Source organism: Podarcis liolepis (assembly GCF_965112155.1).
Source record: "Podarcis liolepis genome assembly, chromosome: 8".
In the NCBI taxonomy this organism is placed as follows: domain Eukaryota; kingdom Metazoa; phylum Chordata; class Lepidosauria; order Squamata; family Lacertidae; genus Podarcis; species Podarcis liolepis.
This window is the reverse complement of record NC_139560.1, coordinates 47,416,200-47,442,186: the sequence shown is the minus strand read 5'-3', so window position 1 is coordinate 47,442,186 and position 25,987 is coordinate 47,416,200. Positions and strand designations below refer to the sequence as shown.

The 25,987-nt window shown below is 40.1% G+C and overlaps 1 protein-coding gene across 8 annotated transcripts in view; it reads left to right on the top strand.

Moving 5' to 3' along the window:
• DLGAP1 (DLG associated protein 1) overlaps positions 1 to 25,987 on the top strand; it is a 291,661-nt gene that overhangs the window by 30,596 nt on the left and 235,078 nt on the right. Inside the window, exon 1 of one of the 8 annotated variants that reach the window (XM_083518616.1) lies at positions 20,234 to 20,254. The exons of the other annotated variants lie outside the window; for them this stretch is intronic. The gene's annotated coding sequence lies outside the window, so the exon portion shown is untranslated. Of the gene's footprint in view, positions 1 to 20,233; positions 20,255 to 25,987 lie in introns of those variants that run through there. 8 annotated transcript variants of the gene reach the window in all.

Genomic DNA, 25,987 nt, shown 5'->3' with positions numbered 1-25,987 from the left:
GGGACTTCTTCAGACTTCCGAAAAGGTGGAGTGGAACATTTGTCACTCTCAGCGCTATTCTGTGAACGTAAGGTGCTTGATGGAACTAGATAATGTGCTAATAGCGCTGACCGTTCCAGGACTAGCAGCTAAATGCACAAACTGTTACACAAATGGGATGGGGAAATGGCTTTTTCAAGGTGAGAAAACACACTTATAAGCACACTAATTGTTTTAAAACTCAGCACATATCCGAGACCTCTACAGAGGTTAAATGGTTATCTGATGCTGTAGAGAGGGTAACAGAAAAATTAAAATAAAATAAAGGGACACGATCTGCGCATTCATAACAGTGAAGATTGTATGAATATTCCCTAAACTTAATATTGTTGAACATTTCTACCATGATAGATCTGAGTCTAGCTGTGGCAGTGTGGGTAATCTGTTGGAGAGGGAGGGTCAGAACTATCATGTCAGCTGAAATGTTGAAGTCTTATTTTCTCTTCTCTTCTTATCAAGGTGGTAATCCTTTTAGAAACACCTTCCGATTTGTAGGGCATTTTGATAATGTTTTTGTTGGATTCCTTAGCATATATTTCCAGATAGGTTCATAGGAGTAAGTATAGTGGATTCAGATGAAACAACTAATAATGATTCAGTAATCTGAGACTAGTCCTAGACAATAAAATTCCAGGCATGTTGTGCAGCAACCTTAGTGGCTACAAGTGAAACATGTCAGGTACTCCTCTTTCTTTTGTTGTGTCAGTAACTCTACAGGCATCAGCATGCAAGGCAAGACTGGCAACCACCCCACTCCCTTCCAGCAACTATTTATGTATTGGTGATTTGTTTTCCAGTCTTCATTAAAATCAGTCCCAGAATGGGGTACCACATAAGGTTATGTAATGCATCATCTGAGGCCCTTCTTTGTGTGCCTCCTCCATGAGAGGTCCAGAGGGCGGAAACATGAGACTGGACCTTTTTCTTGCAGTGGCTCCCAGTTTATGAAATGCTCTCCCCAGGGAGGCTCACCTGGCAACTTTGGTTAAACATCCTATGGCTTTTTAAACGTGTTTGTAGGAAGGGAGGGTTATTGGTTTTTGTTTTATTATGTGGTTCATGTTCTCATTTTGTGTTTTTATGTTGCAAGCCACTCTGTGATCTTTGGATGAAGGCCGTATACACGTTTAATTAATTAATTAGAACAACAATATTAAAAAAAATAAAACCAAAGCAACAAATTAAATTTACACCACAACACTGGATGAGTGACAAAACATCTCCAGCCAACCAACCAAATTCCTCTTCCATAGCAGTGAGAATGACTGTCTCTGTCACTTTCTCACTGGGACATCTAATTTTATTGTTTCTTGCAGCTTCCTGACGTTCTTAATGTCTGAGTTGGAGTTGACTTATTTTGGAATGCAGAATAAGATACTTTCATCAGATGGTCAAGATAATAGCCTTGGGGTGGAGGTGGGGAAATAAAAGAGTTGAAGCCAGTCACCTGCCGAAGCCCTTGCTTCAAAAATTCCCATTCCCACGACAATTTTATATTTTGTTCTATGACCGCTTGCGTGTACGTTTCTAAAGGACATGCTGATGACTGCAAATTTGGCAAGGAATATAAGTGTGTTTCTCCACTAGAGTTGCAAAATGAAACAGAATGGAGACTGCAGTCTGGTTACTGGTATATAATAAGAATAACATCGAAGCTGATTTGACACCTCATACTTCTGTAATTATTACTCTGGCAGCTTTCCTAATGCATCTGTAATGATTTACTTCTGAAGAGCCATTCTAGTTAGAGAGTGTGCTAGAGCTATTCAGTGTTTAGAATTAGTTTTCACATAACGATTGTTGAAGTTGGTCTCTTACAATTTAGGTCAGGGAAGAATATGTGTGCATACTGAAGTAACAGCTTGCAGGCCCTCAAGGTAGGCAGATTTCTAAGGAGGGAATGCAGAAAGCATTGTATAATACTTTGTTCATATCTTTTGGGCAAAGGAATGGATCAGGAAAGTGCTGCAATAATCTCTCTTTAAACTACATTTTAAAAATTGGAAGTGCTTTAATCTATAAAGTTTTGGGAGACTGCAGTTATTTAGTTACTATTTTAATTTTTAAAATTGTATTTATTGACTGTCCATCAACATATATTCCAATAACTGACCAACATGTAGCATGTCCATATATTACAAAAAAATGCAAACTACTGTAGTAACCACAACATTAAATTTGCTAAAACCATAATCATTTCAGAATATCACCTCCTGAAGAGATGCATTTTCAAACTCTGGCGGTAATTAGTCAATTAGAAGCCAACTCAAATCTCCTGGCAGAGATCATTCCAGAGCTGGAGCACCACCACTGAGAAGGCCCTAACCCGAGTCACCATTTTATGAGCTTAATGCAATGGCAAAACTATCAGCAGGGCCCCCACAGCATACCTTAACTTATTGGAAGGAGCACTTCTTCAAGTATTTGGGTCTCATATGATCAAGTTCTTACAGGTACTATGAGGCACCTGTAGTAGTGCCAGTTCTGCTATCAAAGCTGTGGAAATGGGCACACATGGGGTAAGGTGATCTCATAGGTCAACTGGTTCCTGGTTGTCAATAGTATAGAAGTATGAACTCAGCCCAGCAGCGGTTCAGCAACTGGTGCAGACCTCTGAGCACAGGTGTTAGGTAAAGGTAAAGATAAAGGTACCCCTGCCCGTATGGGCCAGTCGTGACCGACTCTGGGGTTGCGCGCCCATCTCGCTTAAGAGGCTGGGGGCCAGCGCTGTCCAGAGACACTTCCGGGTCACGTGGCCAGCGTGACGAAGCTACTCTGGTGAGCCTGCACCAGCGCAGCACACGGAAACGCTGTTTACCTTCCCGCTATAAAGCGGTACCTATTTATCTACTTGCACTTAAGAGTGCTTTTGAACTGCTAGGTGGGCAGGAGCTGGGACCGAACGACGGGAGCTCACCCCGCCGCGGGGATTCGAACCGCCAACCATACGATCGGCAAGTCCTAGGCGCTGAGGTTTTACCCACAGCGCCACCCGCGCCCCTAGCACAGGTGTTACTTGCCGACAAAGCCTCCTTCCCACATGTCTTAGTCATGGGTTGCCATGAGCTGTTGTAAGCTTTACTTATTTATATTTCACACAAAAAATTATATATGCTTGATTGTAATAAAATTTCAAAGCAGTGTATGAAAAGAGTAAAACTACAAATATCAGTTAAATACAGCTATAACATTCAAATTATTGTTAAAATCAATGATAAGCTAAAAAAAAATTTAAACGCCTCAACTACTTCTTATTCTGCTTACACATAGTCACAGCAAGCTTTAATGGGGTGTTTTCCATAAGAATGCTGTTTTACCATATTCACTTTTGTGATGTTCAAAGAAATTCTGTATTTTTGTACACCCTGGTCTCAAAAATATGAAAAAAATCATTTTATTGATTTTCTGATATGTGGATCACAGTTCAGATGTAAATGAAGTGAAGCTGAGAATGGAACAGTTTAATTTGAATCATGGAATGTAAATACAAAGTTTTGCATAGACTTGTATAGCTCGGGCAAGACTGCAGATACACTGTTTCAAAAAAAATGCAGCAACAAACTAGCTAGGTAAGGTGGCAAATAGTGACATGTGTGTCATCAGAACTCTCCGTAACTAATGTTGCTGACAGACTAGCCAGATGTTTCATTGTTGCTGGATATTATTTCTGGGTATGCCAACAGCTGGAAATTCTATGACCATGTCTTAGCTTCTGTGTTGGGCAGCTGAAGAGCAATCTGTGTCAGCTGCAAATGTTTCATATCTTTCTGAAAATTAATAGGGCATAAGCTGAATTTGGTTTGAATTTTTCACTTGGAAATATATACATACATACACAGTCCTAATCCATGCAGTACTGGACAACTGAGAGAACTGTGTGATATGCATGTGCTTTATTATGTTAAACTGTCAATAAATTCCAGGCCAGCTCTTTGATACTGGGTAGAAATTGCTAACACCTTATGACTTGTAAAGAGTTTACATTTGATTTATGGAAGATTATAGAGAAGTAGCATCAGCAGCTTTCCATGTTCCTTCTGTCCAATCACTGTTCAAAGCCATAGTTGGAGAGAATTGTTGTGTGATAGCAGTCAATTGCCTGAGATGCTAACTCAGCTTTTGGGTGTCTTACCAGCTATCCGTTCCTATAGAGAAAAGCATAGTTCTTTAAGGCATCTTTCTTAGAATCATAGAAGGGACCCAAGGGTCATCTTGTCCAACTCCCTGCAATGCAGGAATTTTGGCTAAAGCATCCATGACAGATGGCAACCCAATCTCTGCTTTAAAACCTCCAAGGAAGAAGGGTCCACAGCCTCCCAAAGGAGATTGTTCTTTATTCTCCCCTTTCTTTTTTTTTTTTTTGCACAGTGCCAGTGAACTGGTGTCAAGGTCTCACTTGAACAGTTTAGGATTGACTGGCAGGGCAATGGATTTGTTTTACAAACAAGAAACTATTAAGTGTTCATTTTAGGAAACATAACAATAGGGAAGATGGCAGAAAGTGGTGGTGCATGTGGTGTAAAGGAGAAGCTTTGTGCCTATGCAGAAATAAGGAAATATTTCGAAGCATTTGCAGGATGTTGCAGGATCTTTACTGTTGCATTACAGTAAGATGCCTTTGACCCAGATCCACCTTGTGAAAACTTCAAGATGACTGAAAGCAATCATTTTTAGTCTCTAATAACTCTCCTGAGAATGTCACTATGCCACCATATAGCAGCATTTCCAGGGGAATTCTGTCCCAGGAATTTGGCCAGAGCATCAGTAAGGCTCTCTTGATCTAAACTGTGGGTAGGCAAACTAAGGCCCAGGGGCCAGATCCAGCCCAATCGCCTTCTAAATCCGTCCCGCGGACAGTCCGGGAATCAGTGTGTTTTTACATGAGTGGAATGTGTCCTTTTATTTAAAATGCATCTCTGGGTTATTTGTGGGGCACAGGAATTCATTTATTTCCCCCCCTTCAAAATATAGTTCGGCCCCCCGAACTGAGGGACAGTGGACCGGCCCCCTGCTGAAAAAGTTTGCTGACCCCTGATCTAAACAAAAATAATGAAAAGGTGTTTTGGAGGTAGGGATCCTCAGCCACTATGCAGGGTAAGACAATGAGCATAACCAATTCCCAAGCAAGAAGCCCTTAGAGCTGTAATTCTGCAAACATTCTAGTTAGCAAGAAAACCCAGCAGAATATTCAATAAGAAGTGGTATATAGGGACTAGGAATGTCAGGGAGGATTGTAGTACTTCCCCCATTTATTATCTTACCAAAACATCCTGTTGTCGTTGTTGCTGTTCTAAATCAGAGCAATATAGGGTTTTTAAAAAAAAATTAAATGTTTTTTTAGCTGGGGGGGAGGGTGTAGTAGAATCTTCCACTGCCATGCTTCTCCACTGGCAACATTTTGAACACTTTCACATGTTACAAAGCCCATGGTCCAACAGTCCTAGAGTTTTCACAGAGATGCAGGAAAACAAAGAGCTATAAGGTCAGAAAATAACAGAGCAAGAAAACAATAGGAGGCTTTGTGAGGACCCTAATTTGACTTTGGAACGAGTTATTGGCATCAATAACTTCAACTCAAGAGAGCATTAAAGCGCACAAATCACCCCGATTCACATTGTTGCTTGTCCCAGACAGAGAGCAGATAGACACCCCTAGTTTTTACATCTTTATTCCCTTTTATATTTGAAGATGCATTTGCACCAGGAACAAAACTTATCAGCAAAGGTTATTTCTTTCTTTTTAAAAAGTTTATTCTTTTCAAATAACAAGGCAAAGTATAATTAGCATGACATGTGCCCAACAAGGCATGAATAAACAGATTTACCAAGGAGTCAAACTCCCAACTGCTTGACGCAGGTTGTGCTGTATTCCTGACAACACCAAGCACACTGTCTTTGCTACTAAAATTGCCACCAATAATAAAATGTCTTGGATGTATTACAAAACTCTTAGCAGCCATCGTCACCACATTACATGGGGTCATTTGTATGACTCTACCAAAAACGCCAAGCGATAAGGAAGACCTACTTTAACGCCTTGAACCCTCTCTTCCCCAGCCAACATTCTAGCTCAATGGTTCTCAAACTCTTTTTCTCTGGGCCGCACTTTCAGAATAAAATTTGATTGCGCCAGACCAATTTTTTTTTATTGATAAGAAATATATTGGGAAACAAAGAGAAACAACTCCTAGCAGTGCTTGATTTATAACCTAGAACACAACTACTTTATAATCGGATCATGGGACACTCAGAAAGTATAAAACAATGTAGCTATGTAAGAACATGAATCATTCCCAAAATATAATGATAAAGGAGCCCCTTACATATCTATTTTTAAGTATATATACAAATTCAGTGAGAGGTGTGAGCTTCCTTTTGCTGGGTAATCTCATGTATATTAGGTCTAATTTGAAACAGACTCTTTATCTCCTCGTTAACACACAAAAAAACCCCTTTTTCTGATCTTCTTGGAGTTGAAAATCCCTATTCACAGCAATAGGTCATGGAGAACTGTAGAAGAATAGCCAATGCTCTTGAATATCTATACATATTCTGCAATACACAAACACTAGACTATACTAGACTATACTATACTAGACTGGACTGAAATGTTTAAATATTTCTTTGATTGTCCTTGACTCTTCCCAACACTTCCCATCCTCTTCTGCTACAACAGTGTGGTGTGCCACATCCTTTGAGAACCACTATTCTAGCTTCTGATTTGCTAATCTGGACATGAATCCCTTTTACAAAAGAAAAGGGGGTACTTAAGCAATTGGGCCAGTTGCTTGCTTAAAACATGACTGCAGGTTGATCCTGGTAGACAGAAATTTCTTCTTCATCAGATGACAAATTATAAGAGAAGAAACAGATAAATATAGCATAAAAATATCTAGACAGATTCCTCCACAGCGTTGGTAAAAATGGAGTTGCCAAACAAGGCTTCAGTTTACATGTTCTTAAAGTCATTACTTCAGGCCATTTCACATGTCAAGAGGGCATGGACTGAAATGTCTTCAGGTCCTGGAATAGCCCACCTATTTGCTGTGCAGCCATCAGGTATAATTCAGCACAGATGGGTGGGAGAAGCTCTCCCTCCTTTTTAAAAATAAGACATTTTACTTTTGTAAACAAGACCATAGCCCCCCACCTTCTGGGTTGGTTACAGCAGGACAAGCCATTAATAAAATAATGCACTGGAGCTGAATAATCACACCTCCGCCAGAGAAGAAAACATATTAGCATTTAAATTAAGAATCCTGAGAGGGCTAGGCAGATTAGACAAGGTGCACAAAAACTCCTTGGGAGATCCTGGTCGAGAAATAGTTACAGTACAATGGGCCACTTGGTGTGAAACACTCAGGATTAAATAAAGTTAATGCAATATTATATATCCAGTAGGTTGACTGTACTTTGATCACACGAGATCCTCAGTGGAGGCTGGTTCATTTGAGAGAATGGATACTGTTCTACCACCTTCAATCTGCCATCAGCCAGACTCTACCTGTCTGCTTTCTTTCTTAGGACCAGTGCATGGGATAACACTGCTTGTCAGCTTCCATGTCCTTGGTCTGTGTTGCCCCTAACTCAACAGAGAAAAGATTAGCGATGAAATTAGAAAAAGTTGGCTCCATTCTCATTGGCTTTGGCTCTGTCTACTATTGATCTCCTTGCCTTCTGTCCTGTTAGTCCAAGGGAGTGCCAACAACCATTGCTTGCCCTTCTTTTCTATATACATTTTAAGGGAGGGAAATGCTTGTAAATTTGTTTATTCATTGAAAACATGTTTGACATAAAATAGCAAAACCATTTCACTACTCCCATTTGCCATCTTATGGATAGAATGAAATGCATTGGCAGTGTATTTAGATTAAAGTTTTCAGTGTTATAAATATGACACTTGTGAATATGGGCCTTGGATAAATTTTGTATACACTGGGAGTTCTTTCTAAAGTAAAAAATGTGGCATGGAAAGGCATAATCAGAAAAATAATCCCTAATAAATAATCAAGGCCACGACATAAAAAACTGTCTAGTTTCACATTCACATTGGAGGTCTGTGCATGTTATAAAGAAGCTACTGTTGAAAAAAAACAAGTGTTGCAAAACGTTAAAAATTAATCATCATTTCAGATGTGTGTATACCATGATAGAGGGATCTTGCAGAGTCTTTTTTAGAATAAAGTTGTGCCACACTGATAAAAATTAGTATGCTGTTGATTATTCATTGAATAAATGAATTTGGTGGGTTAGTTTTTGTAATGGTTATAAACTGTATTTTTGAAATACCAGAGATCTAAGCTTACGTCAGCCGTAGTCTTTAATTGTTCTAAAATGGCCAGTCTGTATGCAACAAGCATACATTTTACCAGAAAGCAAAATTAGAAAACAACAAAAACTTGAGGGGGAACATATTTTTTTTCTAATTTAATGATTTCTCTTACAATTTTGTCCCAAAATGAGACCACAAGAGGGCATTTCCTCCCTAAGTGAATATACATGCCTCTCTGCTCCAGCTTTCAAAGGATTTTGTGCCCATCATGTGAGCCAGTTGAACTGCAGTACAAAACCATCTGTGTGAAAATCAATTTGAGGGGTTTCTTTTGCCAGACTACTCCAGAGCTCTAGTATTATTTCCCCTCCAATGCCCTTCTCCTGTTTTGACTTAACCCTGTCACTATCTCAGTAGTTGCTTCAATCAAGATGTTATAGATTTTTGGAGACCAAATCTTTTGGGTTTTCTCTGCCTCCAATATTACCAGTTCAAAGAGGTTTAGGTACTTGCTCTTTTATTGAATTGCCATACTTGGCAAGGTTAAAGCCATATGGTCAATATGTTTTGTAACACAGTTTTTAATTCTACTTCTGTAAATGACTTCTTATTAGTATGAGCCTGTATTCACCCCTGCAGATTATTGTAATCAATCAATCAATCAATCAATCAATGGTATAAATGCTTTTACAGTTTAGATAGAGACGAACAATTCAATGACTTTGTAGATAAGTGTTTGTGATGCCCATATTATTTATATATTCAGTTGTAAATATTTTGTATCTTTTTTAAAACACCAAATATTTGTCTACGATGGCCATCTCTACAAAGCTTGCATTTTACATTCCTAGACACCAACATCAAATCTTTAGGAACTCTGTTGTTGCTATGCTCCTGGATTTTTGCAGCCCTGCTCTACAAAAATGCTGGGAATATTTCCAGGCTGCTTACAGAGTAGGTATGCTGGTAGCGCTATTTTAGCAGAAATGAATCAGTCTGCCTGGAAACCTACTTCAAAGCTACAACTGATGATGAGCATATCTGATTTGGAAAAAATGAAAGAGTGGAGTACTTAGAATGTCTTAAGTGAAGCAATGTATGGCACATCTAAATGGTAGCTTCTTGGAAGCTATTAGATATGATTTTGCTGCCATATGTATGAAGATTTATATAAAATCTAGTAAATCACAGGGCTCCTCCTGCAAATCTGTCAGGATTAATTTTCTGCTCTGTGAAGCACAGCAAGTGAGACAGTGAAGCCGAATGACATTTTACACAGTATGTGCTGCCAGCCTCTTGATGCCTATGGCAGTGACTGAATCTACAGCAAATGGGCTAACAATGGGTCAACAGAATTGATTATATAATTCCTTCTTAAGATTCCTCTCTTTGGAACTTTCACCACTGTCAAGAGGGATGATCAGGGGGAAAGAGCTGGCGATCTATAAAATCCATTTCATTCAGCATTGTTTGATGGAGGAGGGGTCATAGCTAAGGGGCAGAGCATCTTCTTGGCATGCAGAAAGCCCTGTGTTCCATCTCATACATCTCCAGGTAGAGCTTGGAGAGACCTCTGTCTGACATCTTGGAGAGCCTCTCCCAGTCAGGTAGACAGTACTGACCTAGATGAAACAGTGGTCTGACACAATGTAGTACAGCGTTCTGTGTTCCCGTAAGACTATTTCTAAGGTGATTTCTGTACTTCGTTTTACCTTATTAGTTTGAACCTAGAAAAATATAGAGAGCATTTTACATGGAATATTTGTATGTTAGGTATTGGTGCATCAGGTGACCATAGGAAACACTTGCCCTGTGGCATATATTAAAATATTATATTAAAGCAAAGCCTTCAATTAGTTTTAATGATAGTGGACAGCTCCCTCTGCCTGGGATATCAAGTGAATACAAACAGCAGCCAACCAGACATCTCTAAGAAGCCCAGAAGCAGGATGTGACTGCAATAAATCCTTCTCCGCTGTCCCTTCCCCACAACTAGTATTTGGTGGAATATTTCAGTGTGTTCATCAGGAGTGGTCCTGTTTAGGGCATCACCCAGACACAAACAGGAGCCCTATAGCCTGACCTTGAAGAGATTTGTGACAGCACCTCTTTCCTTTTCTGAAACCTCCATGTGTATTTTGGTGGGGTGTTTTTTAAGCTCATGGTACATATCCCCCCAACCCTACCCACCCCCCATCCAGGATTACCAATGCCTTAACAAACGTGAGCAAGCCCAATCTCTCCATTTTGCTTTTGTTCTCCAAGTTCTCCAAGTCAATCATATCTGTGTTCAACATACAGTGGTACCTTGGGTTACAAACACCTCGGGTTACAAACACTTTGGGTTACAGACTCTGCTAACCTGAAAGTAGTACCTCTTTGCCCCAGGATGAGAACAAAAATCACGTGGCAGCGGCATGGCAGCAGCAGGAGGCCCCATTATCTAAAGTGGTACCTCAGGTTAAGAACGGTCCTCTGGAACAAATTAAGTTCGTAACCAGAGGTACCACTTTATATCCCCTAGAGGCCACTTGAGTGTGTTAAACCTTATTTTGGTCTTTTCCCTTTCTTCAAATAGTCGGATAGTCTGCTGCATCTCTTTCAACTTTATAGTTTTCATAACCATTTAGAACTTAAATGTAGCTAAAGAGATGTCACAGATACAGTGTCAAGCATTACTAAGTCCAATTTGATATGCACTTTATTTAAAGCAGAGAAATTATCTTTTTGTTCAATTTTTTTCTGCCATCACTTTGCAGATAAAAAGAATGGGGGGAAATTATATAGCAATTTTCTCAGCTTCTGTTGACCCTGTCAGCATAGCCCCAATAGTACTTAAACCCTTACATGTGGCTTATAATTCATCCATGATCACTCATGCTGAGCTTAAATTTATAGCTCAGAGAAATTAATCTCTCTCATTAAAATATGTAAGTTTTTATTATTATGAAAAACTGGCAAATATAAACACCATGAAATCATTTAGACTTTAGGATGCTGTAAATAGCTTCTCTTATTATTCTAACAATAAAATAAATGAAAATATGTAAGATCTAGAGATGCCACTTGGGGGCTGTTTTCAAAAACATCTGCAAAATAAGTAGTCACACATGTTGATGGACAGAGCAATTGTATACTTGAGTTAACCCAACAGAGGGGAAATAAGATTTGGCAGAAGTCCTGATACAGCAGTGGAATATGAGTGGAATAATGCAATGACAGAGACTCTAGTCCAGATACATGAGCAGATCAACTCCTCAGTGTAATTGTTTTCCCAGCAAATATACACTGGCAGATCATTTAGACTTGAAACCAGACTGCCTTTGGAGCCAATATGAGGTTGTTTTCAAACCCAGCTGCCATGTTTTGGGGCGTTTTTAGAGGGGGGAATTTACAATTTAGTGAGAGAAGCATTAAAATCCCCAGTGTGCTGTGATCGCCATGGACCCCCCTTCACTTAATAGAGATTACCATTGGGATGAGGATGGTTAACCGTGTATTGGGTATGGTGCGGGGGGGGGGAACGACCTAAAATGGTTTTGTCAAACCTAATTATTGGGGAGGGATGAAAATGAATGGTGGATAACAATGGATATAAGAGGCATAATAAAAAAATGAAAATGACAGGTACCATGTCAGTGCTTCTGTTGGTGAAGTGTTAATTGAAGGGAAGAATGCCAAAAAGAAAATAGAAACTGTCAAATCTGGAAACAAATAATCAGTGGCATTTCTTGTAAGCTAGGATTGTGACCTATTTTAGTTGATAATTTGTTAATCGCCCTGAGGAAAGTAGTAGGTGTTTATGGGTATAAGAAGTAGGGGCTGCTGGAATTAAGAGATGATGCTGAGGCTGTGTTAATATGACATGAAGGTGGGGTTTAGCTGCCCCTAAACACCTTCCTTTCATCTGCCTCCACGTCACCATGGTAACGCTGTGGTAACTCCAATTACATAACGTTGCTTTGATCATATTTTTTCCTGTGCAATCACTGTGCCCTCTCCCATCCAGCAGCTGATGCTGTCAGGGAAAGCAACAAAGTGATCAGAGGTTCTGTACTTTCCTGAGAGGCAGGAACCAATTGTTGCCATCCCTCTTCTTAACATATTAATTGAGCCCAGGTTCTGAGGCACTGGAAATAACTACGTGATTGACAAGTTATGCAAGGTGAACTGGATTCACAGTAAGTCCTCCCAGGAAAGTGGGTGGGGTAAGTAAAAAAATCAACTAGTAAATCATCCCTAGTCTGCCTCTCTGGCCCAACACCTGGTGCAGGCCCCTTGAGCCCTACCCAAGATCAAGAGATTTCCTGGTGAAGAAGATGATGCTTCTGTAGACAATAGCAACAGCCACCTCCATGTCCCCATCTAACCTGAAGCTGTACCAGATATGCACAAGTGAGTTGAGTCAAGGCTACCCAACTCACCCATCCAAATCCTGGTAATACATGCCAGGTTAGCCCCTTCCACAACCAAGTTGCGGATGAGCATGGACTTTTTATGGACTGACCTGGCAGACCAGACCAGAGGGCTCAGTGGATAAGCTGTCAGTAACTTTTGGAGGGGTAGGCATAGGAGAGCTGAAATGGGGGACAGGAAGCAGATGCTTCAGCTGACTTCTTCAAGACAGTTCTTCCAGAGCATTGGTTCTCAACCTGTGGGTCCCCAGATGTTGTTGGACTACAACTCCCATCATCCCTGAGCTCTGGCCTTGTTAGCTAGGGGTGATGAGAGTTGTAGTTCAGCAACATCTGGGGACCCACAGATTGAGAAAGGCTGTTCTAGAGAGAGACTCTCATTCCCAAGAACATGGTAGTTTGATACATTTCCTTCTGAGTTACTACTTTTGTTTCTATTTAATTTTACTTCAGATACTAATGAATCCTCATGAGTATGTGTGACACTGTCCCAATAACCTTTATAGAAAAAAGAAGAAGCTGCTTTGAGAGCAGGGGGAATTTAGATCAGAGGAGTAGGGAGATTCGTAACAGTTTAACGTTTAAAAAGCCCACCACCTCCTGGCTCCTAAGTTTTCTCCAGTGTCTCTTCCACCTTACAGGCTTCAGATATGTTTAAATACATATTTTGAATGCTGTGGTGGGGTGGGGGTGGGGGGGGGAGATGCTTGCGGCATGATTTGGAGTGGAGAAATGGTGAGTAGGAAGAGAGTTACATGCCCCCTCCTACAGCAGCTCAGCCACTGTCAAGTTAATGCTCCTAAATTGGATTCTATTTTCTTTTCCCTTTTTAAAACATGCATTGTGTCATTGTTACATATGTTTGTGTGTAATATATTCTTTGCTGTAGTCTTTCAACAACAATCTTGTCATACTTGTGTTGGGATCACACTTAACATTCAGAAGAATTGTTATTTCCCTTTGGAACCAGAAAATTAAGACAATGCTACTGCTACCTCTTTGTAATATCTAGTGAATACAGCCTCCTTGAAAATTGCCATGTGTATTCGAGGGTGGGTGGATGAAGTATTTCCACCTGTGAGTGTTCGGATTCTTTAAAAATGTTAATCATGGCTATGTTTAGAACAGCACTGGCTGAATCTTAGCAATTAATGTTGACAGTAGTGTACAAAACTGCCAGAACAATCTCCACATCAGTTGTAACAGAGGATTATGCTGAAAATTCGTCCATGGTATTCTTCTCTTGAATCTAACTGAAAGTGAGGAAAAGCCAAGGATTATTATCATAATACATCAGTTTATTCCTAATCTGAAAGTTTGAAACACTGGGGCCTAAAACTTGAGTACATTCTGCTAAAATCTTTATGTCTTAACATTTAGAAATTTAAAAATATTAAGAGGGTTAGAAATGCTTTTAAATAAATTTCTGCAAACTTTTTCTACTAATAAAAATTGTCAAACTTTTTAATCTACAAACCTGCTGGAATCATAGCTTAAATTGATACATGCTGATTTTCCAAATACATATTTTGAATTTCATATGAATTTTTAGGCAGGTAATGGATTTAGCTGCTGTTTTTCTTTAGGTTGCTTGATGGGACTAAATAAATATGTTTATTTTAGTGGCTTGAATCTTGGAAAGCATATTAAAAAACCCACCTAACTAATGTGTCTGTAGTGATTGTGTATATCCATGTGCTTGTTCTCAAGGTAAGATGTGACTGATATTTTGGAGATGTTTTTACACAAGGTTAGGACAGCATGGGTAGTATATTTGTGAGTTGAGGACGTGCAACCCCCGCGTAGGGGTAAATAAGACACAAGGACACATGTATTTTAGGTTAATGGGCTAAAGAAGGCCACAACTTTATTGGTTACAGCATGTGACTGGTATTGGCAGAGCATGTGACTGGTATTGGCAGAACAGAAATTGCGCAGTGGCGGTGCAGCAGCTGCGGAGGCCCCGTTAGCTAAAGTGGTACCTCAGGTTAAGAACAGTTTCAGGTTAAGAATGGACCTCCAGAACGAATTAAGTTCTTAACCCAAGGTACAACTGTATACACTACAGTTAATGCTATAATGTAGTTGCTATTTTCCACAACCCCAGATCAAGCCAGGCTGGAAAGTCAAAGTGCCGACAGATGTTGAAGTGTGTGCTCTCACATCAGAAAAGTGGAATGTGAGAACTCTAAAGGTTAACAGTTTGGGATGCCCACAAGGCAATGACGAGATCGTTTGTTTTTATTAGCACTTAAGGGGGAAAGAAAAAAGGGGGGTTGATGAATCAGCCCCCATATTGGGATTCACTTGACCTGAGAGAATTAGTTTTGCCTACTTACATTCTGAAGTTTTTGTTTAGTGAAAAATGTCATTGAACAGACTTCTTGACTTTTTTGTTGTAAATAAGCAGAATCTCTTAGCTTTGCCAGAAATATATCATGCTATTGAATGATTTCTTTAGATATCATAAGGGGTTCTTTCAGTCCTTTTGTTAAGCTTCTTTAGCACACCTTGAATGGTTTTTGAAGTGAGATCAAGAATAATTTTAATTCCTACATGGCATTTACAGGAGGGAGGGAGAGCTGGAAACACTCAGAAAGCAAACTAAGCTTTGCAATCAGCAAACCATCCAGTTCCTGCATGCGTTTACCACCTACACATTTTTATTGCTGCCCTGCTGCATTGCATAAAAGAAACATGAGTGTGCTGTATGTGAAGCAGAAAAAAGAAAATGTCAACCTACATTATTGGAAAGAATGAGGAGTGCCTGCATAGCACACGTTCTGTGTATTTTACACATAGAATTATTATGTTTTTAAGTTTAAGGTGCTAGTGTCTTGTGACAGTTCTTTTAGTTGTTTATAAGGAAATAATACACTTGATCAAAGAGCGAAAATACTTTGGTCAGGCAGTATTCTGCGTACGAAATCAGATAAAATTAAGTAGAGCAGAAAGTTCTGTATTGGACATATAAAGCCCTTTGGATGGAGCACCTCTATATATGTTGACCTAGGTGCTAGGATTGGCAAGTGAAGACCCTATTTGTCCTGCTGCCAGTGGTGGCTTGCTGTATGGGACATTCAGTAGAATCTGGATTAGGAATTCTGTCCTAGCTAGAAGTGTGGGTTTCTACTTCATTGCTAGGCCTTCCAGTGCCAGGTTAAGACACATCTGGTTACTCAGGCATTTGGTGGGATTTAATTACATTGCCCAAGTTCTTAGAGTTATTAGGAAATGCTGCTGCCTTGTTGTTTTACTGTTCATAAAGGCTTTTCAAAAAATTGGTGTCTTTGTGGGGGGTTTGGGTTTTTTTGGTAGGTTTTATAATTTTAATGGTGTTTTCCAGATTGCTTGTGTAATGTTTGTAAACCACTTTGTTTTATGAAGGGCGGTATAGCAATTATGTAACTAAAATATATAAAGATTGTCATAATTTGCCTAACAGTTTTCTTCCCTAAAGCTCTCATGTACCACAGTTCATTGTCCATGAAAGCTTACCCCATAATAAATTTGTTGGACTTCAGTGTGCCATCAGACTGTTGGTTTCGTTACAGCAGAAAAAGAAGGGCTTCCCGTAGCAAATAATCCTTTTCATAAAAATGATAGATCCAGGAACCCTTGGCATTCTCTGATAAATGCAAAGTTCCCTACAATACAAATGTGTGAAGGTTTGAAGCAAATTGGTGTTTGGAAAGGTCTGATAATAATGGGGGACTGCATAGTTTATTTGTTTGCTTCCACTTAGAACTCACCCTTCATCATCCAACGATTCTTACCCAGCAATTCCCTTCAAAATCATAATAAATAACCATTGCAATATAAAAATGCAAAACATCACATAAAAATGCCTCAAATGATAATAACACAGCAGGCAGCACGTCAGTAGGCACCTGGCATTATTACTTCACCCAAAAGCCTCAGCAAAGAGGTATAATCGTTCTTATAATCAGCAATATTTTTCATATGGAGACTTATCAGTGTTTACTGGTAGTGGTAATCAAATACCCAGCTGCTTGTGGGTGACATTTTTCATAGAATCATAGAATTGTAGAGTTGGAAAGGACCTCAAGGGTCATGTGTCCCATCCCCTTCCAATGTAGGAATCTTAACTAAATCATCCATGACAGATGGCCATCCAACCTCTGCTTAAAAGCCTTCAGTGATGGAGAGTCCACCACCTTCTGAGGGAGTCCACTCCACTGTCGAACAACTCTTACTGTCAGAGCTGTTTTCTTCAACGCAAGTTAGCTTCCTGTCAACAAGATGCCTGAGTGAGGGCAGGAAGCGCTGCTCCTGCTGTAGCCCTCACTTTGACGCCATGTGGTACCATGTATCTTTCTGGGCATCAGAATGAACAAAGCGTAACTTGCTCTGATTATTTGTAATAAGAGCCTGCTGAACCAGGCCAAGGACCCATCTAATCCAGCTTCCTGTTCTCACACTGGCCAGCCAGATGCCTGTAGAAAACCCACAAGCAGGACCTCCCATCCCTGTGTTTTCCAGCAGCTGGTACTCAGAAGCATTACTGTCTCCTAGTTTGGAGGCAGAGTATAGCTATCATGGCTAGAATCCTCCATGAACTTGTCCAGCTCTCTTTTAAAGCCATTCAGTTTGATGGTCATCACTGCCTCCTGGGAAAGCAAGTTCCATAGTTTAAATAAGGCCTGTGTGAAGAAGTATTTTCTTTTCTCTCTGTCCTGGATCTTCTAAAATTCAGCTTCACTGGATGTCCATGAGTTCTAGTATTAAGAGAAAGAGAGAAAGGTTAATTTATCTACTTTCTCATACCGTGCATAATTTTAATAAACTTCTGTCACGTCCCCTCTTGCTCACCTATTCTCTGAACTAAAAAGTCCCAAATGCTGCATCCTGTCCTCATAGGAGGCAGAACACCCATATATAGAAAGTTCCTTATCAGTAATCTTTCTCCTCCCCGCTTGCTACCAGTGTACACTCCACTCACCTGTCCCCATTACTCTGCCAAGCTGTGCAAGTCCTGAAGTTTCTGTTCTTGATCAAGTGGAATAGAAGAGATGGATTGGGATTAGGAAACACCTGCAGCCCTCCCATGTCCATGTAACAGCCTATTGCAATACTTGAATGTGTGCTGAGCCAAGGAGGAGGAAATTAGTATCTGAGCCAAGAGGGACCCCTCCATGTGAGAGTGCTCTGCTCATGCACAGAATATGTTTCCCCTGGGGTTTGACCAGGCATCATATCCATAATCACACTGTTTATGCTTTTCAGTAAATTGTCTTTGCTTAAAGTATTAGATATTTCAAGAGGGGGGGGCGGGTGGTTTGTTGTCATTTTTTAAAAAATAAATAAAAAGCTTGCTAAATCAATTGATGTAATTGAATCAAGTGCAACTCCCTGATGAGAACCAGCTTATTTTGAATCTAGTTAACCTTCATATGACTTTTTCTCCTAGAACTGCAACATAATTACATTTCAGATTAAGTTATTATGTGCATAATGGGTGACATCTTATTTTACGGAAATAAAACAACTATTAAGGATTATGTATGTGTTGGAGCACATATTTTTAAAGTATCTGTATAAGAGTTGTTAGAGACATAAATCTAAAAATGCCCTGTTGTCTTGACTGGTAGCTTATTTTGTGAAATACTGAAAATGTGTTAGGTGCTGTATGAACTCATGGGGAAATGGTGTCTTCCTTCAGCTAGTTTAGTCTTTCAACATTTCTTTTTTAAATAATTGGAGCTTCATTCAAGCTTTCTCCACATGTAAATTTTATATTGTCTCCTGTATAACATTTTTCCCCATAATAATAATTTAAAAATTCCTCTTGCAACCAAATTCATTTTTGCATTGAGTGCAAAAAATGCAAAAAATGAGTTGCAAAATGAGTGCAAAAAATGAGTTGTGGATATAGATCCCAAATGTAGATTCACTCTTCTTGTTTGTTTCCCAAATCCCTGATCAATGGGATGGCTTGTGTTACCTAACCCACTCTGTAAAAAGCTATGCTCATAATTCATTTTAATGATGGCATAAGGAACATTAATTATTACTGTATTTTGATGAACGCATTGAGACCTGAGGCACATCAAACATGTAAAAGGAGTAACAAAGAAGAATATAATTATCCCTAATAGACAGAATGTGTTGAAGTAGCATGCATTATGAATGTAATATTGTGGTTCAGATATTGTTACTGAAAGTATTTGGTACAATGACAGACAATTTTAAGTTGAAGTACTTGGATACACTTATACACCCCCCCCCCCGTGAAAATGACTAAACTGAATTAAATCCAAGTATTTCAGATCCATTGGGATTTGGCTCAGACTGCATGTTCCTTGGTCGGAGGACATGGATAAAGTATTGCGGGAAATAACTATAGATCATGGTGTTTCACTTTCAGTAGACTATAACCATCTGACACATAAAGGCCAGAGTCCGCTAAGCATATCTCTTGCATTTCCATTTAGTTTATTTGTCCTTTAGGAAAGAACTATGATTGTCATTGTCAGGGACGCGGACTTATAAAAAATATTGGGGGGGGGGCCGGGAAAGCTCATGAATAATAAATAAGCTCATGAATATGCAAATAAAGTGGCTCCGGCCCTAAATAGGGCAAGCCACGCCCCCCAGCCAGCCGATTGGCTGGCTGGGAGGTGTGGCCAGTCGGGATTCCCCTGTTCTCGCGGGATTTCCGGCAGTGCCTTGACAGTGGCGGTGGGGCTGCAAAGCAGCGAGGCAGGAGCCCCCGCCCCCAGGGATTCCCTAATCTCGCGGGGGACGGCCGGGGCTCTCCGATTAGGGCGCGCGGCTGGCTGGCTGGCTGGCGAAGGAGCAGGTGAGGAGGAGGCGGGGGACGGCGGCGGCACTCTGGAAGGGCGCCCGAGATTATTGGGGGGGCTGAGCCCCCCAAAAAAATTTTTTGAGGGGGCTCGAGCCCCCTCAAGCCCCATGGAGTCGGCGCCTATGGTCATTGTTGAGATACAGATGTGTATATGTGTGGGGGGGGGGTTTAAACTTTCTGGCTTTGTACCCCCAGTATGTGAACTGTAAAACAGGAAAGCTAATACCTTTAGCATGGGATTTGTAAACTTAAGCTAGTTTGTTTTAAACAGTGGTTTAATGTGAATATGTAGTGGCCTAACTTAATGTGTCATGTGAACAAGGGAGGGAAAGCGAACCTTGGGGAGAAGTGTCAAGACAGACTCTGGTTTGCTTTGATTATGAGGCAGTAACAGCAGATGTGAAGGAGGAGCACTGTGGGGGCTTTTGAACAGCATGCACCAGCGTCCTGGTTGTTCTCATAAAATAATTACATTGCATTCCTTTATTACACTTATATTCCACCTTTCCTCCAAGAGGCTCAAAGTGGCATACATGGTTTTCCTCCTTTTCCATTTTATGCTGACAACAACCTTGTGAGGTAGTTTGGTCTGAGAAACTGTGACTGGTCCAAAGTCACCCAGCAGGCTTCCATAGCTGAATGGGGATTTCAACTCCAGGCTTCCAGGTCCTGGTCCAAGACTCTAATCACTATACCACAGGTAGGACCTGATGCCTCACAGCAATGGATCATTTTCAGCTCCCTATGCAGGAGCAAAGGGGAAGAATGTCTTCTGTTTAGGTGAAATCAAACTGACCTCCCAGAGAGTTGCTAAATGCAATGTTTGGTGGTTCTTCTGGTGATTTACAGAAGCAAGAATGGGGGGGGGGTGCGCAAGGATGGACGAACAGCATTTTTCTTGCACTTATTTTTAACTGCAATAGACAGTGCCCACATACTCCAATTCACTGCTATTTTCTCCTTCTGCTAATCGAGTTTTTACTGTGAGTTGACATTAAGCCATTAGAATGTCATTCAAAGTCAGATAAAAAACTGACTTGATGAGATGCTGATTAGCTCATAAAAAGGAGGCATCCCAAAGTAATAATAGTATGTCTAGAAAGATTAATATGTGGGGTGGGGTGGGGGGAGGCGAGAGAAAGGAGGAGCCACTCAGCCACAATTTTATCACTGTTTTAGTTGTCTCCTGTAGTTATATCTTGCAATATGTTGTTGATAAACATTTATTGCTTCCATCTTTGTTTTACTGACATTTGCAAAGTATGTTTAAATAATTGAAAAGCAAAAAGGAACCATTTTACAGTTCCTGAGGTGTTATAATTCAGCATTTGTTGTGTTAACCAAAATCAAATATCTACCAAGGTGCATACAGTGGTACCTCTGGATGCGAACGGGATCTGTTCTGGAGCCCCGTTGGCATCCTGAGCAGAATGCAACCCATGTCTGCGCGTGCGTGGGTCACGATTTGCCGCTTCTGCGCATGCGTGCGACATCATTTTGAGCACCTGCGCATGTGTGAGCTGTGAAACCCGGAAGTAATCCGTTCCGTTACTTCCGGGTCACCGGGGAACACAACTTGAAAATGCTCAACCTGAAGCTACTTTAACCCGAGATATGACTGTATAGAAATTTATGATCTAATAAAAGCTATGTGTTGACCAATATTGATGATAAGACACCATAACCATGGCTTCTGCCCCTCTTTAGTGTAAATACAGCAACATTGTTGAGAAAGCTTCCTTCCCCAATCTTTTATTGCTTTTTGTTAACACCTCCCATTTAGGAACAATATGTCTGTTAGAACTGGCTGTGAGTTGTTATGCCGTAAGTAGTAAGAACGATAATGATAACGATAATTTTACCATTGCTCTGTTGTTTGTTAGCACTCACAAAGTCTAAACATACATATCAGAAAACGTTTTTTGTGTTCCCAAGTTTTATTAAAATTGAGCAGGGTCTGTTGGACTGTATCTTATCCATTCCAGGTTAATCAGGCTGAAAGAGATTGAGAGATACGTAGAGAAAAAATGATTAACTAGCTTTACTGTCGTCATGTAGGTTTTCTTGTTGTTTATCATTGCTTTTACTTGGCAGAAAGCTTTGAAGATGTGAAATCTCTTTGCTCCGAGCCTTGTTTTTCTTCCCTAAATAGAAGCCGATACATTTTCTTTGTAAGGATTTCCATAGAATTATCATCCTCACTTCTTTTGTATGTTACTAAGATTCTGAGAAGGGGATGCAGCTTGGAAACGTACCAGCCAATTCTCTCTTCCCGACCAATTACAGCTCTTTCCTGTTTGTTTCCAATAACCAAAGTGCTTCATTGTAATCCAAGTGCTGTAGAAAACACTTTTATCTGTCTAGCTCATAGATAGACTTCAGTCCATTAATTTCAATGGGTTTGCTCTGAGTATGAGTTCATTACATATAACCCTTAGACATAGATATGATTTAGATGTACCCCAAGTCACTAGAATATGTGAATAACAAATACTCTAGGATTTAACCACACTTACATTTGTAAAGAGGCAGACACATAAGCTGGGGTTGAACTGGGCCACTTTTATTTAAACCTCACACAGTATTGAAATCAGCAGAGGGGGATGACTATGGGACGGGAACTAACTTCACTGTATAACTATAGCCATTGGGTGACCCGCCTTTGCCTAAGGAATTATGGCATGGCTTTCTAGCCTGTCCTGAATCTCAGGCTGAAGGTGAGAAGGAAGGCTGTACCTTGCCACCACATCCCGGAACCCCAGAACCCCAGGTGGATAAGGGAGTTTGGCCTCAAAAAAGTCCCCTATCTCACCCTCAGAACCACGGAATCCGAGAAGTGAGCCTCAGGGCCAACCCATTACCTGAAAGATGCCTAAAGGATGTCACCAGGCTAAATAGTTTCTTTTCCTGCATCTAAACTGCAGCCCCCTTCAGGTCAGTAGGAAAATGTCATTGCTGACATCCATCAAATGGACTCCACCTGGCCTATACAGTTCAACCCCCATCCCCACCATACTTTCATGACGGATTACTTAACCTCACTGGCCCTGAACTGCAAGCCAAACTTCCCTGTTGACTTCTGGGACTTGGCCTATTTATTCTCCTAGGATCAAGAGAACTGCTGAGCTCTTCTCAGCATATTTCAGACCACACTAAAGAAACAGCCAGCCAACATTGCTGGATAAATTGAAAATCCAACATGGCTTACAGGCACAGAGTCTTTCCTTTCAGTATTCCCAGCTCATTGCCTGCCCAGGTGGGGAGGTTCTAACACTATCCTGCCTGGAACCACAAAGGGAGCAACTGGTCCCAATGCATGCCTTGGCAGCCCCAACCACTGAACTGCCATTAACTGACTAAATCCCAGATTGTTGCCACCCAGGTAGACACCAGCAACTGGAGAGGTTCCAGCACTACCATGGCTGGAACTTAGGTGAGCTGCGGTAGATATAGCACCAATGTGAAATGACTGAACCCCAAATGAATCCGAATCCAAGCCCAAATTGTAGGGTGCCACTTTAATTAATACCCAGAACTGAAAATGTGTAAGTAGTGTAATATGCACTCTTAGATGTGTAATTATATTTATTGTGTGTCTGCACAATAAATTATATTTATATTTATTGTGTGTCTGCGCGCATGCACACAGTTCTTGCTATAATTGTCATCACCACATCACCACCACCCTGGGTGCTTGTGATTTCTTACTTTGTTTATATACATGCACACACAACGTCTTAAAATTATGTAACTATACACACTTCAAAGCACACTTCAAAAACTTTGATTTCCATAAAAAAGAAGCCCCAAGGATTCCCAAGTGTTATTTACTTACACTTAATTCTTTTAAGTGTCTTAGTTTGTTAAGTAAACTAGTTGGGAGATATAAAAAAAATCAGATTAATTTTACTTTGCTGAGCTTAACTAGAAAAATAACATTTTTAGCCTAGAACTTGAGGGTTATAGCAGAGGTGGATTAAGGGCAGCATGACTGGTTCTGCCACACTGGGCACCAAGCCTAGGGGGCACAACTATGACATAATGAACTGAGCAGAATGGAAGGCAGGAGGTGGAGGGCACCAAATTTTGGCCTCGCACAGGGTCCTGCTGAAATTTTAAAGACCAAACTCCACCCCTGGTTCTAAACAGTAAGGAGTTACTGGTTGTGCGGAAATCCAATGCTGAAGTAGTCACAGACAGATTAACTCCTTAATTAAGTCTGCTGCAAGAGAGATACAACCCATGCCTTAATTAGATTAGACTACTGTAATGTGCTGTACGTGGTGCTGCTCATGAAAACAGTTGATGAGCTCCAGTTGGTACAGGGTGCTGCTTCCTACTTTGTGTCAGCTATAAATCACACCTGTGCCTAAACAGTTACACTGGTTACTTGCAAGCTTCTGGACTCAATTCCAATGTATTTGTTGTATAAAGCCTTAAATTATCAGGCTGTATTCTGAAGGCATATGATGCAGGAACCTTGTTAAATTTAAGCAGCTCTGAAAGGGTCAGTACCTAAATGTAAACCACTTAGGAACCCCATTTTCGCTGCTTTTAGAGATGTCACAAGAGAAAGGCAAGGTATGCATGTTTTAATGTATTAAAACATGTACAGAACTCATATAGCCACACCATAACATACATTCTCTGAGATCCTCACGAAACATATTCCATTAAACAGTACAATAAAGGCTATTTAATTTTTAAAATGCAGTTGAAATGCAGTTTTTAAAATGAGGAGGAATTTTAAAGTTGTATAAAAGGTCACCTGGTACCAAGGAGATCACAAAGATGGTGCCAAGCAAAGCTGTCCACGAAGGCTATTCTGTAACTCAGGTGCCACTGCCAGTAAAGCCATCTCCCTACTAGTTGCCTGACTCTTTGCCAGATAGCTTTTACTAAATTTGGACAGAGTTTGGCAAAAGCTGGATATAGGAAAAAATAATAGCTTTTAGCTAACATTTGCATTTTTTATTTGAAATGAATTATCACAGCCATAATTCTTACATTCTTAAAATACTCAGTATTTCCAGCAGACAAAAGCTAACAATGCATGAATTAAAGTAGTATTGATCTCTGCCTTTTTTAGTGTTCACACAGAAACACTTAGCAAAAATATATATATGTGGGATCTCATAGCTTGTTGTTCCTGTTGTTGTTGTAGGCGTAATAAATACCATGTGAGCCATATGTCAGGATAGTCCATCTAGTGCTGTATTTCATGGTTAGTTAAGGTGGATGAGAAATTTCTTAAAACAATTGCACTTTCCACGCAGCTTACACTGGCAAAACCAAGCTTTGGTGACTCATTGTTCCAGTGCTGAAATTCCATCAAGGGGAAAAGGATTTGCTTTGAACAAAAATGTTTTAGTCAACAGAGAGAGCTAACATTTTAGAGCTATTAATCAGAGCAGTCAGCTGAACGTAGATTTAACTCTAGGATTTAGAAGATACGGCAACTGCAACTGTGCTCTGAAAAAACTGAGGATTGAAAGTAGCAGATTGAGTTGCAGCATTTTGAAGTTGTCCCCCCTCCCCCAAATTGGTTTACTTGTAATTCAGTTTACCACTTGCAGAATTTGGTGTCATCTTAACCTTTCACCACTCTGCAGTTGCAATAGAAGTGTGACGTGTGTGTGTGTGTGAACTTAGTTATATTTTAGAATTCTCATTTGAATAAAATCCATGTTTCATCTTCAATTACAATCTTAATCCTTTTTTTTTTTTAACCCTAAGAGGAAATGGGCCTCTAGTGAACCATCTAGGTTTGTTGTTCTGGCAAAACGACTCTTTAATCAGGCTCTGCTTGAACATTTCTTTTGCAGCCTGCCCCAATGTGATTCCCTCTAGATGTTGTTGGACTGCATCTACAACTCTCCCCCAACCAGCATAGTCAATGGTCAGAGACTGTCAGAGTTGTAGTCCAAAACATCTGTTGAAGTAAGCTGTCCTACTACATGCATTGGTTGACCATTGTTGGAGACTGAATGCGAGACTGAAATAGTCTTTGATCTAGTCCACCAATGCAATTCTTTTATTGTAAAGATCTTAAATTTCTTTGCCAGCATTCACTAATTTGAAGGCTGTTGCCTAGGAACAACCTGCAAATAAGCAGTTGTGGGTGGTGAAAAGCTTTCTTGAAGTGAGACAAATTTATGACCTTGACAAATATTCCAGTACTCTGCAACAAATGTCCATAGAATATATACATCTAATTTTTGCAATTTTTATGTATTAGTGTCCAGTAGTGATGCAATTTCAAGATGGTCTACTTATTTTTAGTAAAACAACAGACTCTTGTGACACCTTAGATTAACACCTTTATTATGGCATAATATACATCTGTTAAATAGTTGACAAATTTCAGGATGTTTATAGTATTTATAGTTTATAGTATTATCAGCATTGCTTTATGAATGATCTTTGTAATTAT